Source organism: Phyllobates terribilis, unplaced genomic scaffold (assembly GCF_046119375.1).
Source record: "Phyllobates terribilis strain yellow unplaced genomic scaffold, ASM4611937v1 Scaffold_3__8_contigs__length_932513732, whole genome shotgun sequence".
In the NCBI taxonomy this organism is placed as follows: Eukaryota; Metazoa; Chordata; class Amphibia; order Anura; family Dendrobatidae; genus Phyllobates; species Phyllobates terribilis.
This window is the reverse complement of record NW_027362763.1, coordinates 178,087,000-178,101,828: the sequence shown is the minus strand read 5'-3', so window position 1 is coordinate 178,101,828 and position 14,829 is coordinate 178,087,000. Positions and strand designations below refer to the sequence as shown.

Here is a 14,829-nt window from a genome sequence, read left to right as displayed (position 1 = left end):
GGGTAGTAGTCTCCGAGTGGCGGGGACCCGGTCCGTGCCCAGGGTGGTCAAACTAAGTGTGTGGCAGTCTTTGTAGATGTTGTTTAAGTGTCGACTACGCCACCCGTTGATTTGCGGTCGCAAGGCCGCCGCTGCAGAACAGTCCGCTGAGGCCGGTGGTATGTGTGCAGCAATGGTGGTATAACCCCCAACGGGAGAGGTATGGCCTCAGGGCAGCTGGTGCGGGTGAAGGGAGTGAAAGAAAGGGCGTCCCGGTACCTTTAGTGCTGGTAGTGCGATGGAACACAGAGACTGATTGCAGTTTTCAATGCTTTACTCACAGATGTTATCAGTGTCAGTCCTGCAGGTGATGACGACCCGAGCCGTGCTGCGTCCACCAGGTACGGGGCTCGACCAACCCCCAGGCAGTTCCAGAGTGTGACCTTGAACTCCTTTCTCCGTTCCTTTCTCTGGCCGTCCCCACTAGGGACCCACCCATGTCCAGCTTCCTCGGGCCTTCTGGTGGCGAAACCTATCTCCGGTTTCCCTGACCCTATGTGGCGTGCCTTCGTGGTGAGTGTAGTGAGTGGTCGCGCCAAGACGTGGCCACGACCTCCGGTTCCTGGCTGAGGATAAGTGGCCTCCACCAGTTCGGGATCCGGTACCCTGATCTGCCAACCCTTCACCCGCTGACTCCTAGCGTGTTCGGGTTCCCTCTTCCTTCATGTCTCTGGGCCTTTCTTCCTCTTCCTCTCTGCTTCAGGCATGGCCCTGGAGCTGGGCCCAGCCGGAGCCACAGCTCCCTGTCAGCCCTCCTGGCTGAACTCCTCTGCTCTGCTCCTCCTCAGACTGACTGACCCTGTCTCTAGATGGTGCCCACCATATATACTCCCTCTATGTGTGAGCCCAGGTGACTAGCACCCAATGGGCTCCTACCTCTATGCCCAGAGCCCCTGCCCTATCTGCCCCTACACTACTGGGATGTTCCTCCCCCCCTCCCACTCCAGCCAGGGACAGACGCTGTCGTACCTGCACATCTAACTGGTGGGAGTACCGTAGTTCTGTCCCCCGGAAATGGGATGAGTGTAGTGCATGCAGCTGTCTGAGCTCAGTCCCACACTCCATCCTTACCCGGGAGTGGAATACCACACCTCTGGGTGAGGTGCAATACCCCTGTAGCAGCCGAGTCCTCAGGGTGCTACACGTGCATGTCTGCGAACTGTGTGTGTGCGTGCATGTCTGCGTACTGTGTGTGTGCATCTGTGTCTGCATACTGTGTGTGCGTGAGTGCATGTCTGCGTACTGTGTGTGTGCGTGCATGTCTGCATACTATGTGTGTGCATGCATGTGAAGGATGAGGGGGCAGGCTGGGTATTGTGTGTGAGTGTCTGCGTATTGTGTGCATGTCTGCGTATTGTGTGTGTGCGTGTCTGCGTATTGTGTGCGTATCTGCGTATTGTGTGCGTGTCTGCGTATTGAGTGCATGTCTGCATATTGTGTGCGTGTCTGCGTATTGTGTGCATGAGTCTGCGTATTGTGTGCGTATTGTGTGTGCGTGTCTGCGTATTGTGTGCATGTCTGTGTATTGTGTGCGTGTCTGCGTATTGTGTGTGTGCGTGTCTGCGTATTGTGTACGTGTCTGCGTATTGTGTGTGTGTGTCTGCGTATTGTGTGTGTGTGCGTGTCTGCATACTGTGTGTGTGTGTGCGTGTCTGCGTACTGTGTGCGTGTCTGCGTACTGTGTGTATGCGTGCATGTCTGCGTACTGTGTGTGTGAGCGTGCATGTCTGCATACTGTGTGTGTGAGCATGCATGTCTGCATACTGTGTGAGGGTGCGTGCATGTCTGCATACTGTGTGTGTGTGTGTGCGTGCATGTCTGCATACTGTGTGTGGGTGCGTGCATGTCTGCATACTGTGTGTGTGAGCGTGCATGTCTGCATACTGTGTGAGGGTGCATTCATGTCTGCATACTGTGTGTGTGTGTGTGTGTGTGCGTGCATGTCTGTGTACTGTGTGTGCGTGCATGTTTGCATATGTGAAGGATGAGGGGGCAGGCTGGGCTCTGTGTTGTATACCTATATTTCTCCACCGTATCTGTGCATCATGAATTGTGGTATGTGCTAAAGGGGCCCACTGAGACTCTTTCGCCCAGGGCCCACAAAAACCTTGAGCCGGCCCTGAATAAAGACATAGGTCCATCCAGTTCAATCTTTCTCCTCCAATTGTATTCCCTACACTGACATACTAACTTACTGTAAAGTGAGCAAATTTATTCAACCACTTTATTTTTTTCCAATCGAAAAGATTCTATTTTTTTATTGAATTGTACAGCTTATGGGTGACACTAAAGGTGGAAAATTTTCTGAAATGATTCTTCTTTGTATGATTTTTTTTCTTCATGACAAAAACCTGGCATTTTAACAGGGGTTTATGGACTTTTTATATCCGCTGTGTAAAAGGTCTGTTCGGTATTCAATTTGATAACAAGAAAGATTATAATGCAATTAAAGATGACTTGCCACTAGGTCAGGGGTAGGCAAATAATTTTCATGACTGTTGTGGAGTGCCGAACTAATAGGCTAAAATTAATTTTGGTCAATATAAATATTAACATCTTAATTATAATTATTTTAGATTAATATTAATTGTATGACTTAATATTGAGCAGAATTTAGTATGCCAAAATCCCCTGTAAAACATGTGAGCCGCATCGTCTCTTCCCTCTCTTCGACTTAGGAGATAGCATATTTTTTTATAAGATTCTGTATCCACTGAAGACACATTTTAGCTGGGAAATGACAATTTTAAAAATGAAAGATCAGTCCTGGCAGAGAAAGAAACAGATTTCACTAATAAGATAAATTATAAAGTTTCTTATTTATGTGCAAGATTTATTTCTAAAATAAAAATTAAAATTAGGTTTACTAAAAATGTCATTCAAAATTATGTTGATTTATAGTGGGTGTAGATTTAATTTTCTGGTTTCAAGATAGAACAAGTTGCAGCCCCCATCTTTGATGTATGCACAGGAAAAGGAAATGAAAAGTCAGTCTGCCTCTTAATACACTGCTCTAGTCACATGCCAATAATAAGAATGCTATCCCGTGTGAAGTACAGGCCGGAAGCCAGGAAACCACAGGAATAGAGATGAGCGTTGTTCTACTCGAACTGTTCACCAATCTCAAATTCGAGCTGTTTTGGGCGGTGTTCGAGCCGTTCGACAAACCCGAACGATTTGCAAAAAATCCGGCTGTTCGAGGTTATGTTCGATAACTGTTCGTGCACCAAAATCGTAACTGGATTTTTTCACAGTAATACTGTTAATCAGTGTTAATAGACAGTTTCAGTGTAGAGTGGGTGGGGGGAGGGGCAGGGGATGGATCTCTGCAGAAATAATGCCGATCTCCATTTTTTTTTCTCGTTCCCACATTTACAGTGGGGAGGTGCAGTCTGTCAGCCTATCAGCAGCGCACGCACGCAGCAAAGTGCTTTTTTTTCACACAAGCAAGGGCATGTGTCATTGGCTGTGTATGTCACATGTCCTTGCCCTATAAGACCCAGCCATTTTCCCCATTGCCACCATTTTCTCACTGCTGCAGCTGAGTGTTAAAGGGCACTGCTGCTGCTATGGGCACTATACTTTGTAACTGTGTGAATTGCAAGCGAATTTGCTCTTAAATAGACAGATAGGTTTAGGGAGTAGGGACTAGTTGTAATTGCAGTCCTTTTGAGGGCTAGGTTACAGCAGTTCCTAGCACTTTTTGCCAGGGAGGTCTGTGCCAGTGCTGTGCAAGTGTTTTTCACAGCAATTGGCTAAATCTAGCTAAGTGAATCCTTTTGGGCCTCTAGCAGTGTGTGTTAGTCAGTGGAGTAGCCTATCTGTGTTGCAAGCTGCACCACCTGTGTATCTAATACCAATTTTTTACTGCACCTAGCCAAGTAAAACCTTTTGGGCATAGTAGCAGTGTCTGTTACTCATTGGAGTAGCCCATCTGTACCAAGCTACACCATCTTTGTATTTAATAACAATGTTTTACTGCATCTAGCCCAGTAAATACTTTTGGGCCTGTAACAGTGTCTGTTACTCATTGTAGTAGCCCATCTGTATCAAGCTACACCACCTTTGTATTTAATAACAATTTTTTACTGCATCTAGCCCAGTAAATACTTTTGGGCCTGTAGCAGTGTCTGTTACTCATTGGAGTAGCCCATCTGTACCAAGCTACACTACCTTTGTATTTAATAACAATTTTTTACTGCATCTAGCCCAGTAAATACTTTTGGGCCTGTAGCAGTGTCTGTTACTCATTGTAGTAGCCCATCTGTACCAAGTTACACCACCTTTGTATTTAATAACAATTTTTTACTGCACCTAGCAAAGTAAAACCTTTTGGGCATAGTAGCAGTGTCTGTTACTCACTGGAGTAGCCATCTGTACCAAGCTACACCACCTTTGTATTTAATAACAATTTTTTACTGCATCTAGCCAAGTAAAACCTTTTGGGCCTGTAGCAGTGTCTGTTACTCATTGTAGTAGCCCATCTGAACCAAGCTACACCCCCTTTGTATTTAATAAAAAAAATTTACTGCATCTAGCCCAGTAAATACTTTTGAGCCTGTAGCAGTGTCTGTTACTCATTGTAGTAGCCCATCTGTACCAAGCTACACCACCTTTGTATTTAATAACAATTTTTTACTGCATCTAGCCAAGTAAAACCTTTTGAGCCTGTAGCAGTGTCTGTTACTCATTGGAGTAGTCCATCTGTACCAAGCAACACCACCTGTGTATCTAATAAAATTGTTTTACTGCATCTAACTCAGCCAATCCTTTTGGGCCTGTAGCAGTGTCTGTTACTCATTATAGTATCCCATCAGTACCAAGCTACACCACCTTTGTATTTAATAACAATTTTTAACTGCATCTAGCCAAGTAAAACCTTTTCAGCCTGTAGCAGTGTCTGTTACTCATTGGAGTAGTCCATCTGTACCAAGCTACACCACCTGTCTATCTAATAAAATTGTTTTACTGCATCTAACCCAGCCAATCCTTTTGGTCTAGAACCACAGTTTGGCCACTCAGCTCTGCTCGGTTTCCATCCATTGTTTTTTGTGCAAACAACTACAGAGTTGTCAATTAGTTAGCCACCAAAATGAGTGGCAAAAGGCCTGCTGGTGGTGGAAAGGGAAAAAAAGGATGTGTCCGTGGGGTAGGTGTTAAAGCAACATTATCATCTGCAGAAGAAAGACCATCTTCCAACCAAACTAAGATGTCTACTTCTTTTCGTGGACAATGTGATACGATCCCTTTCTTACGGACATGCCCAACGCTACAAATTCCAGTTGCGGCACAAAAACAGCAGGTGCTTCAACGGATATCAAGTGCTCCTTCAAGTGGGCTCTCCTCCACCTCAACTTCAACATCACAAATACTCCAGTCCTCAGAGGTGTCACCCCAATCGCACTTGCTTCCTCACAGCTCCCAAGTCTCCAGCTGCCCCCCTGAGTATGGGGTAACACAGATGGTTGAGTCTGCACAGCTGTTTACTCATACTATAGCCTGGGAAACGGAGGTCTGCTCCAGAGCTTCTGTTAATCCAGACGAGGAAATGATCTGCACTGTCGCCCAGAATCTTTATGAGTCGGATCCAGGACCAGATGAAGAAGGTTCTGAGCATAATGTAGACCCTCACTCCCAAACTGTAACTCCTGTTGGTGGAGACAATGATGAAGATGATGATGAGACTCAAATACCTGATTGGAGCGACAACTTGACTTTTCGGTCAGGGCAGGAAGAGGTTGGCTCTGAGGACGACGGGTGTGAGAACACACAGGGTGATGATGACGAGGTTGGAGATCCCACTTACTGTCAACCCACAGTCAGCCAGTCGATGAGGTCAGAAGAGGAGGTGGAGGAGGATGCTATTGACGACGAGGTAGGGTTGCGCCTTCCTGGACAGAGACGGAGTACTGGAAGCACGTCAACAACAGCATCCTCAACCACAACTCTGCCTCTGACCACAAGTCGTGGCGGCTCTTCAGGTCGCATGGGCTCTAAGCCTTGCATAGCCTGGGCATTTTTTCAGATCGATAAGGATGACCCAACTCGTGTTATCTGTAATATTTGTCACCAAAAGCTAAGTAGAGGCCAAAAAATCCATAGTTTGAGTACTTCATGCATGAACCGTCACATGGATGTGAAGCATAAGTTGCAGTGGGAAGCTCACTGTGCTACAATGCGGCCTAGCGGGCCGGGCCAACCATCATCTGCCCCACCTGTGTCATCCTGGGGAAACTAAAAGCTTGAGGATTTTGGAAAATCACCTCACCAACCATTTTAAGCAACTCAGGGACAATTGATGCCACTTAAGTGGTGTCTGTGCCACAATTTTTGGAAAAAATGGAGACTCTTTTTGGAGTCCCCTTGCTGTGTTTTACATGACGTTGGCATCGTCAATTCCAGGTGGGTCGGGTCTCCCCCCCCCCTTTTAACCGTAAGAAACTACTTACACTATGGCTTGGGGTAACACAGATGGTTGAGTCTGAAGAGCTGTTTACTCATACTATAGCCTGGGAATCAGAGGTCTGCTCCAAAGCTTCAGTGTGTGCTAGTCAGAGGAGTAGCCACCGCATGTAGATCTAATTACAAGTTTTTAACTGCATCTAGCCCAGGCAATACTTTGGGCCTAGTAGCAGTGTCTGCTAGTCAGCAGAGTATCCCAGCTGTTAAGCAAGCTACACCACTTGTGATTTGGACACTTAATTTTTTCAAAGGAAATGCTTCGGGCCCACGGGACACTCAGTGAAGAGCATCGGGGAGGCGTCCCAAGGTAAGGGGGCTGGAACTGGTGGCAGCACGCCTTGCGGTGGACCGCAAATCTCGATCCTTATAAAAGCTTTTTAACTGCAGTAGCTTTAGTGGACGCTACTGGAGCTGGAATTACCGCAGCTGCTGGCATCAGACTTGCCCTCCAATAGATCCTTGTAAAAGGATTTAAAGTGTACTCATTCAAATTACAGAGCCAATTTAAATTACAGAGCATAGACCAGCCTCCACCGTGGGGGGGCTCGACCCACCAGCGGACAGGCAACAGTATTGGGAGAGGGGGGCTGGCCATCAGGGTCCACCGCGGCTCTGGCACAAACCCGGCAACACGGTGGTCGCAAAGGCAGGAACGGACTGGCCGTGTCGGCTTCGCACTCCAGCGTAGTACCTCTGCCCGCTCGTGCCCGTAACCTCAAAGGGATGCGCAAGTGGCTTTTCTTCCCAAGGCTGTTTCCTGCCCAGCAGGAATGTGGGGGAGCTCAGGTCAGCCTTCCACTGTACTCCCTTACCTCCCTCGCCCTCTTTCCTTCTTCCGTTCTCCATCTAACCCCTCGGCTCTGTGGTGTCCGCTCTCCCTCCAGCTCTCTCCTTCTCACAGGTGGACTACCGCGTGTATTCACACTGTGGCGAATCTTTTGGGCCCAGGCATAAGAAGTTGTCGAGATAATGGATAATATGTGCCCCCTTAGGAACGTCCATTGCAACCCATTCGAGGAAGCAACTAAACGCCTCAAATAGTGAGCAGGATCTGGACCACCCCATGGGCAAACAGCGATCTATATGGTATGCTCCTTTCCAGAAACAGCCCAATAGGTGGACACTATTCGGAGGCACAGGTAGCAAGTAACTGGAACGCCGCATCAATGTCTGTTTTGGCCATTAGGGTGACCCTTCCCAACTTCTTGATCCGCCTGATTGCCTTGTCAAAGGATGTACAGTATATACTACTTCCGCGTCGATGTTGTCGTTTACTGACCTGCCCCTTGGATATAACAAATGGTGGATTAGTCCGAATGTATTGGGTTCCGTTTTTGGCACAACTCACAACGGGGATACCACTACGTCTTGTAAGGAAAGTGTTCTGAATGGAACCGCCATTCTACCTAAAGATATTTATTTTTTTAATTTTCTTGTCATGACGTCTGGGTGTTGGTAGGCTGATTTTAGATTTTTACTCCAGCCTTTCTTGATTTTAGAAGGGCATGACATGCCAATATCTGTTTCTCCCCCTCCTTTTACTCCTCCACCTCTTTTCTTTTCGCATGACTATATGTACTTGTCACTTTTCCATGTGTTAGTTGTGTCTTCTGAGCAGTTTGTCAGCTTTTGGACACCTTTGAAGGTGTTTTCTATGTGTTTCTATGTGCTTTTGTTTGCCTGCCATTGGTTTTAACGGTGTTCGATGGTGTTCGATGAACAGCTCGACGAACAGTTCGGCGAACACACCGGTGTTCGACGAACCGAACCCGAACACTACGGGGGTGGCTCAACTCTACCCAGGAAGATCAGGGAACCCAGCCTAATCTATAATATAATGGGATATGCGTGTCTCAGTCTGAAGCCTTTATAGACTGCGCAAGCAACGACATGCTTGCACAGTCTGGCTCCAGATAGAAGCACGCATGGAACCACTACTGGTAAGAGGAGTGTATGGCGCCGGAGATCACGGTATGCGTAGACACTGAACGCATACCGTGATCTCCGGCGCCATACTTACATACTTACCCGACCGGGAGGAGCGTTGCTGCGGCACCTCTCTTCGCCGGAGACCAGGGCAGGAGTGAGGAGTCGGAATCGATCGGCGCATGCGCATAGCGCTAACCGGCACCATTTTACTGAAGACACATTTGCAGTGTGTCTTCAGCAAAATGGCGCCGGACAGCGCGGTATGGGCAAGCGCGTACTCCGGCGCCGCACTCCTCCCCCGACCTCCGGCAGAACAGGACACAGCAGCACTGGAGCACAGGGAAGAAAGGTGAGTATTAGTGTTTATTTTTTTGTATGTGTGCAGCATGATAAGGATGAGGCGTGCCATACATACCAGGATTGGGGGGTGAGGGGGCCACACATACTAGGATTGGGGGATGAGGGGTACCAAGCATACCTGGATTGGGGGATGAGGGGTACCATACACACCAGGATTGGGGGATGAGGGGGTACCACACATACCAGGATTGGGATGAGGGGTGCCATACATACGAGGATTGGGGGATGAGGGGTACCATACATACCAGGATTGGGGGATGAGGGGTGCCATACATACCAGGATGAGGGTTACCACACATACCAGGATTGGGGAGGTGAGGGGACCAGGCATACCAGGCTAGGGATGAGGGGTACCATACATTCCAGGATAGTAATGCTGGGTACCATGCATACCAGGATTGGGGATGAGGGGTGCCATGCATACCATGATTGGGGATGAGGGGTGGCATGCATAACAGGATTGGGGATGAGTGGTGCCATGCATATCAGGATGGGGATGAGGGGTGCCATGCATACCAGGAAGGGTGCCATGCATACCAGGATAGGGATGAGGGGTACCATTCATACCAGGATGAGGGGTACCATGCATACCAGGATAGGTATAAGGAGTGCCATGCATACCAGGATTGGGAGTGAGGGGTGCTATGCATACCAGGATTGGGTATTAGGGAGCAATGCATATCAGGATTGGGGGTGAGGGGTGCCATGCATACCAGGATTGGGGGTGAGGGGTGCCATGCATACCAGGATTGGGGGTGAAGGGTGCCATGCATACCAGGATAGGATGGTGGAGACAGGATGGGGTCAGCACAAATACCAGGATAGGGGCAGCAGAAATACCAGGAGGGGGGCAGCACATACCAGCATGGGAGACCATATACCAATAAAAATGCTCGCCACCCGGGCAAAGAACGGGTTCAATAGCTAGTCTATAATATAGTCGTACAAGAGTCCCTCTGTCTGAAGTCTCTATAGACTGAGCAAGCGTGACGCGCCTGCGCTGTCTGGACCCCACAGAGGAACACAACTATATCCTAAACAAGGAGTTTAAGATGAGAATTGTGGTCCCGGAGATTGCGGTATGCGTAACCACTGAACTCATACGGCAATCCGCGGGCCCCTAACAACTCACCTATCCGGGAGACCGTGCTGTGTCTTCGGGCCAGTAGCCAGGAGATGAACGCGCCGTCGGAATGGGCGCATGCGCATAGAGCGCTTCCCACGCCATTTTATTGAAGACACACTTGCAAAATTGTCGCTGTAAAGCGCAGACGGCACAGGCACCACAGTCCTCCCTGCTCTCTCATAACATTATTGATTATTTAAATAAAAAATAACGTACGCCCAAATTTTGCCATCATTTTCAAGCCTTTTCCTGCGTCACGTTAAAGCCTCCGGTCTCTGTATTAAAAAAATATACACTGCTCAAAAAAATAAAGGGAACACTTAAACAACAGAATATAACTTCAAGTAAATCAAACTTCTGTGAAATCAAACTGTCCACTTAGAAGCAACACTGATTGATAATCAATTTCACATGCTGTTGTGCAAATGGAATAGACAATAGATGGAAATTATTGCCAATTATCAGGACATACTCAATAAAGGAGTGTTTCTGCAGGTGAGGACCACAGACCACATCTCAGTACCAATGCTTTCTGGCTGATGTTTTGGTCACTATTGAATGTTGGTTGTGCTTTTACACTTGTGATAGCATGAGACGGACTCTATAACCCACAGAAGTTGCTCAGATAGTGCAGTTCATCCAGGATGGCACATCAGTGTGAGCTGTGGCAAGAAGGTTTGCTGTGTCTGTCAGCGTAGTGTCCAGAGGCTGGAGGCGCTACCAGGAGAAAAGCCAGTACACCAGGAGACATGGAGGGGGCCGTAGGAGGGCAACAACCCAGCAGCAGGACAGCTACCTTCGCCTTTGTGCAAGGAGGAACAGGAGGAGCACTACCAGAGCCCTGCAAAATGACCTCCAGCAGGCCACAAATGTGCATGTGTCTGCACAAATGGTTAGAAACTGACTCCATGAGGGTGCTATGAGGGCCCGATGTCCACAGATGGGGATTGTGATCACAGCCCAACATCGTGCAGGACGCTTTGCATTTGCCACAGAACACCAGGATTGGCAAAGTCGCCACTGGCGCCCTGTGCTCTTCACATATGAAAGCAGGTTCACACTGAGCACATAGAATCATAGAATCATAGAATCATAGAATGGTAGAGTTGGAAGGGACCTCCTGGGTCATCTGGTCCAACCCCCTGCTCAAAGCAGGATTCACTAAATCATCTCAGACAGATGTCTGTCCAGCCTCTGTTTGAAGACGTCCATTGAAGGGGAACTCACCACCTCTCGTGGCAGCCTGTTCCACTCATTAATCACCCTAACTGTCAAAAAGTTTTTTCTAATATCTAATCTGTGTCTCCTCCCATTTAGTTTCATCCCATTGCTTCTAGTCTTTCCTTGTGCAAATGAGAATAAAGATGATCCTTCTACAATGTGACAGCCCTTGACATATTTGTAGACAGCTATTAAGTCTCCTCTCAGTCTTCTTTTTTGCAAGCTAAACATTCCCAAATCCTGCAACCGTTCCTCATAGGACATGGTTTGCAGACCAGTCACCATTCTGGTCGCTCTTCTCTGAACTTGCTCCAGTTTGTCTATGTCTTTTTTAAAATGTGGTGCCCAAAACTGTACACAGTATTCCAGATGAGGTCTGACCAAAGAGGAGTAAAGACCAATAATGACTTCACGTGATCTAGACTGTATGCTTCTGTTAATACATCCCAGAATGTGACAGACGTGACAGAGTCTGGAGACGCCGTGGAGAGCGATCTGCTGCAACATCCTTCAGCATGACCGGTTTAGCAGTGGGTCAGTAATGGTGTGGGGTGGCATTTCTTTGGAGGGCCGCACAGCCCTCCATGTGCTCGGTAGAGGTAACCCGACTGCCATTAGTAACCGAGATGAGATCCTCAGACCCCTTGTGAGACGATATGGTGCGGTTTGCCCTGGGTTCCTCCTAATGCAGGACAATGCCAGACCTCATGTGGCTGGAGGGTGTCAGCAGTTCCTGCAAGATGAAGGCATTGAAGCTATGGACTGGCCCGTCTGTTCCCCAGACCTGAATCCGATTGAGCACATCTGAGACATCATGTCTTGTTCCATCCAGCAACGTCACATTGCACCACAGACTGTCCAGGAGTTGGCGAATGCTTTAGTCCAGGTCTGGGAGTAGATCCCACAGGAGACCATCCGCAACCTCATCAGGAGCATGCCCAGGCGTTGTAAGGAGGTCATTTAGGCACGTGGAGGCCACACAAAACAAAATCACACAAAAATCATCAATGGAAATCAAATTTATTAACCAATGGAGGCCTGGATTTGGAGTCACCCCCAAAATGAAAGTGGAACAACACACTACAGGCTGATCCAACTTTGATGTAATGTCCTTAAATTGCTTTGCTGACGTATTTTATATATACACGGTGGTCCAAAAGTAGGTGGACGAAAGTGTAATAAGGTTATGAATGGGAAGATTTATCAAACACTAAATTGCAGCCGCCTGTCTGGATCATCCTCCAATAAACCTTGAATTAGACGTGGACGATAAGCTTTCCACCCAATACATTTCAGGATTCGCATGATAGAAGCTCGTGAAATTCCCAATTCCAAAGAGGCTCTTCTGGTGGACTTATTTGGACTCTGAACAAATGTTTCAGCAACAAGTTGTTTATTATCTTCTGTACAGACTGTTTTGGGTCGACCAGTTTTTGGAGCATTAAGGATTAAGCCAGTGGCATTGAATTTGTCACAAATGCGGTAAATGGTTTGTCTCTTTGGGGCTTGAGTACCAAATGTTTCAACCCAATTTGCTCTAACGGTTTCAGTATTTTGAGATTTCCAATACTTTGTTAAAATCCATTTTCTTTGATCAGTATTTAAATTATTTGCCATTATGTGTTATCTGAATTATCTGAAAAGAAAACAGATTTGGGGGAGATTTATCTGTGAAAACTAGATCTGTGAAACTGGCTCAGTTGCCCTTATCAACCAATCAGATTCCACCTTTCATTTTCCAAAGAGTCTGTGAGAAATGAAGAGTGGAATCTGATTGATTGCTAAGGGCAACTGAGCCAGTTTCACTTTACACCATGTTTGATAAATCTCCCCCTTCATAACCTTATTACACTTTCTGTCCATCTACTTTTGGACCACCCTGTATATATAAAATACGTCAGCAAAGCAATCCAGCCACTTTCAACTGAATATATATATATAAAATACATCATCACATCAATCCAGCCACTTTTTACTGAATATATATATAAAATACGTCAGCACAGCAATCCAGCCACTTTTTACTGAATATATATATAAAATACAGCAGTACAGCAATCCAGCCTCTTTTTACTGAATATATATATATATATATATATATATATATATATATATATATATATATATATATAAATACATCATCACAGCAATCTAGTCACTTTCTACTGAATATACAGGTGCATCTCACTAAATTAGAATATCATCAAAAATTTAATTTATTTCAGTTCTTCAATACAGAAAGTGGAACTCCTATGTAATATAGAGTCATTACAAACAGAGTGATCTATTTCAAGTGTTTATTTCTGTTAATGTTGATGATTATGGCTTACAGCCAATGAAAACACAAAAGTAATTATCTCAGTAAATTAGAATACTTTATAACAACAGCTTGAAAAATGTTTTTAAAATCCGAAATGTTGGCCTACTTAAATGTATGTACAGTAAATGCACTCAACACTTGGTCGGGGCTCCTTTTGCATCAATTACTGCATCAATGCGGAGTGGCATGGAGACGATCAGCCTGTGGCACTGCTGAGGTGTTATGGAAGCCCAGGTTGCTTTGATAGCAGCCTTCAGCTTGTCTGCATTGTTGGGACTGGTGTCTCTCATCTTCCTCTTGACAATACCCCATAGATTCTCTATGGGGTTAAGGTCAGGCGAGTTTGCTGGCCAATCAAGCACAGTTATACTGTTGTTTTTACACCAGGTATTGGTACTTTGGCAGTGTGGACATTTGCCAAGTCCTGCTGGAGAATGAAATTTCCATCTCCAAAAAGCTTGTCAGCAGAGGGAAGCAGGAAGTGCTCTAAAATTTCCTGGTAGACTGCTGCGCTGACTTTGGTCTTGATAAAACACAGTGGCCCTACACCAGCAGATGACATGGCTCCCCAAACCATCACTGATTGTAGAAACTTCACACTAGACCTCAAGCAGCTTGGATTGTGGCCTCTCTACTCTTCCTCCAGACTGTGGGACCTTGATTTCCAAATGAAAATTGGAACTCTGGGACCTTGTGAAGTGTGTCAGTGACTGCCTTCTGGACATCTGTCAAGTCAGCAGTCTTCCACATGATTGTGGAGCCTACTGAAACCGAATAAGGGACATTTTTAAACGCTTAGGAAGCCTTTGCAGGTGTTTTTTGTTAATTATTTTAATTTCCTGAGATAATGACTTTTGTGTTTTCATTGGCTGTAAGTCATAATCATCAACACTGACAGAAATAAACACTTGAAACAGATCACTGTTTGTAATGACTCTATATAATATAAGAGCTTCACTATTTGTATTGAAGAACTGAAATAAATATACTTTTTGATGATATTTTAATTTAGTGAGATGCACCTGTATATGCATATATATATATATATATATATATATATATATATACAGTATATATATATATATATATATATATATATATATATATATATATATATATAATACATCAGCACAGCAATCCAGCCACTTTCAACTGAATATATATATATATATATATATATATATATATATATATAAAATATATCAGCACATCAATGCAGCCACTTTTTACTGAATAAATATATAAAACATGTCACTGGAGCAATCCAGACACTTTCTACTGCAAATATATATACTAGATGGAGACCCGATGCTATCGCAACAGGAGGGCGGTAAAGTCATGCCGCGCTGCCGCGCTCTGCCAGCTCACGCCG

General features: G+C 45.9%; 1 protein-coding gene and 1 long non-coding RNA gene across 2 annotated transcripts in view; one reads left to right on the top strand and one right to left on the bottom strand.

Annotated features, from left to right (window-relative positions):
* The window catches only part of LOC141258972 (alpha-1,4-N-acetylglucosaminyltransferase-like), a 233,215-nt gene that overhangs the window by 141,399 nt on the left and 76,987 nt on the right, over positions 1-14,829 (bottom strand). The window lies entirely within an intron of this gene.
* The window catches only part of LOC141258971 (uncharacterized), an 87,520-nt gene that overhangs the window by 36,656 nt on the left and 36,035 nt on the right, over positions 1-14,829 (top strand). The window lies entirely within an intron of this gene.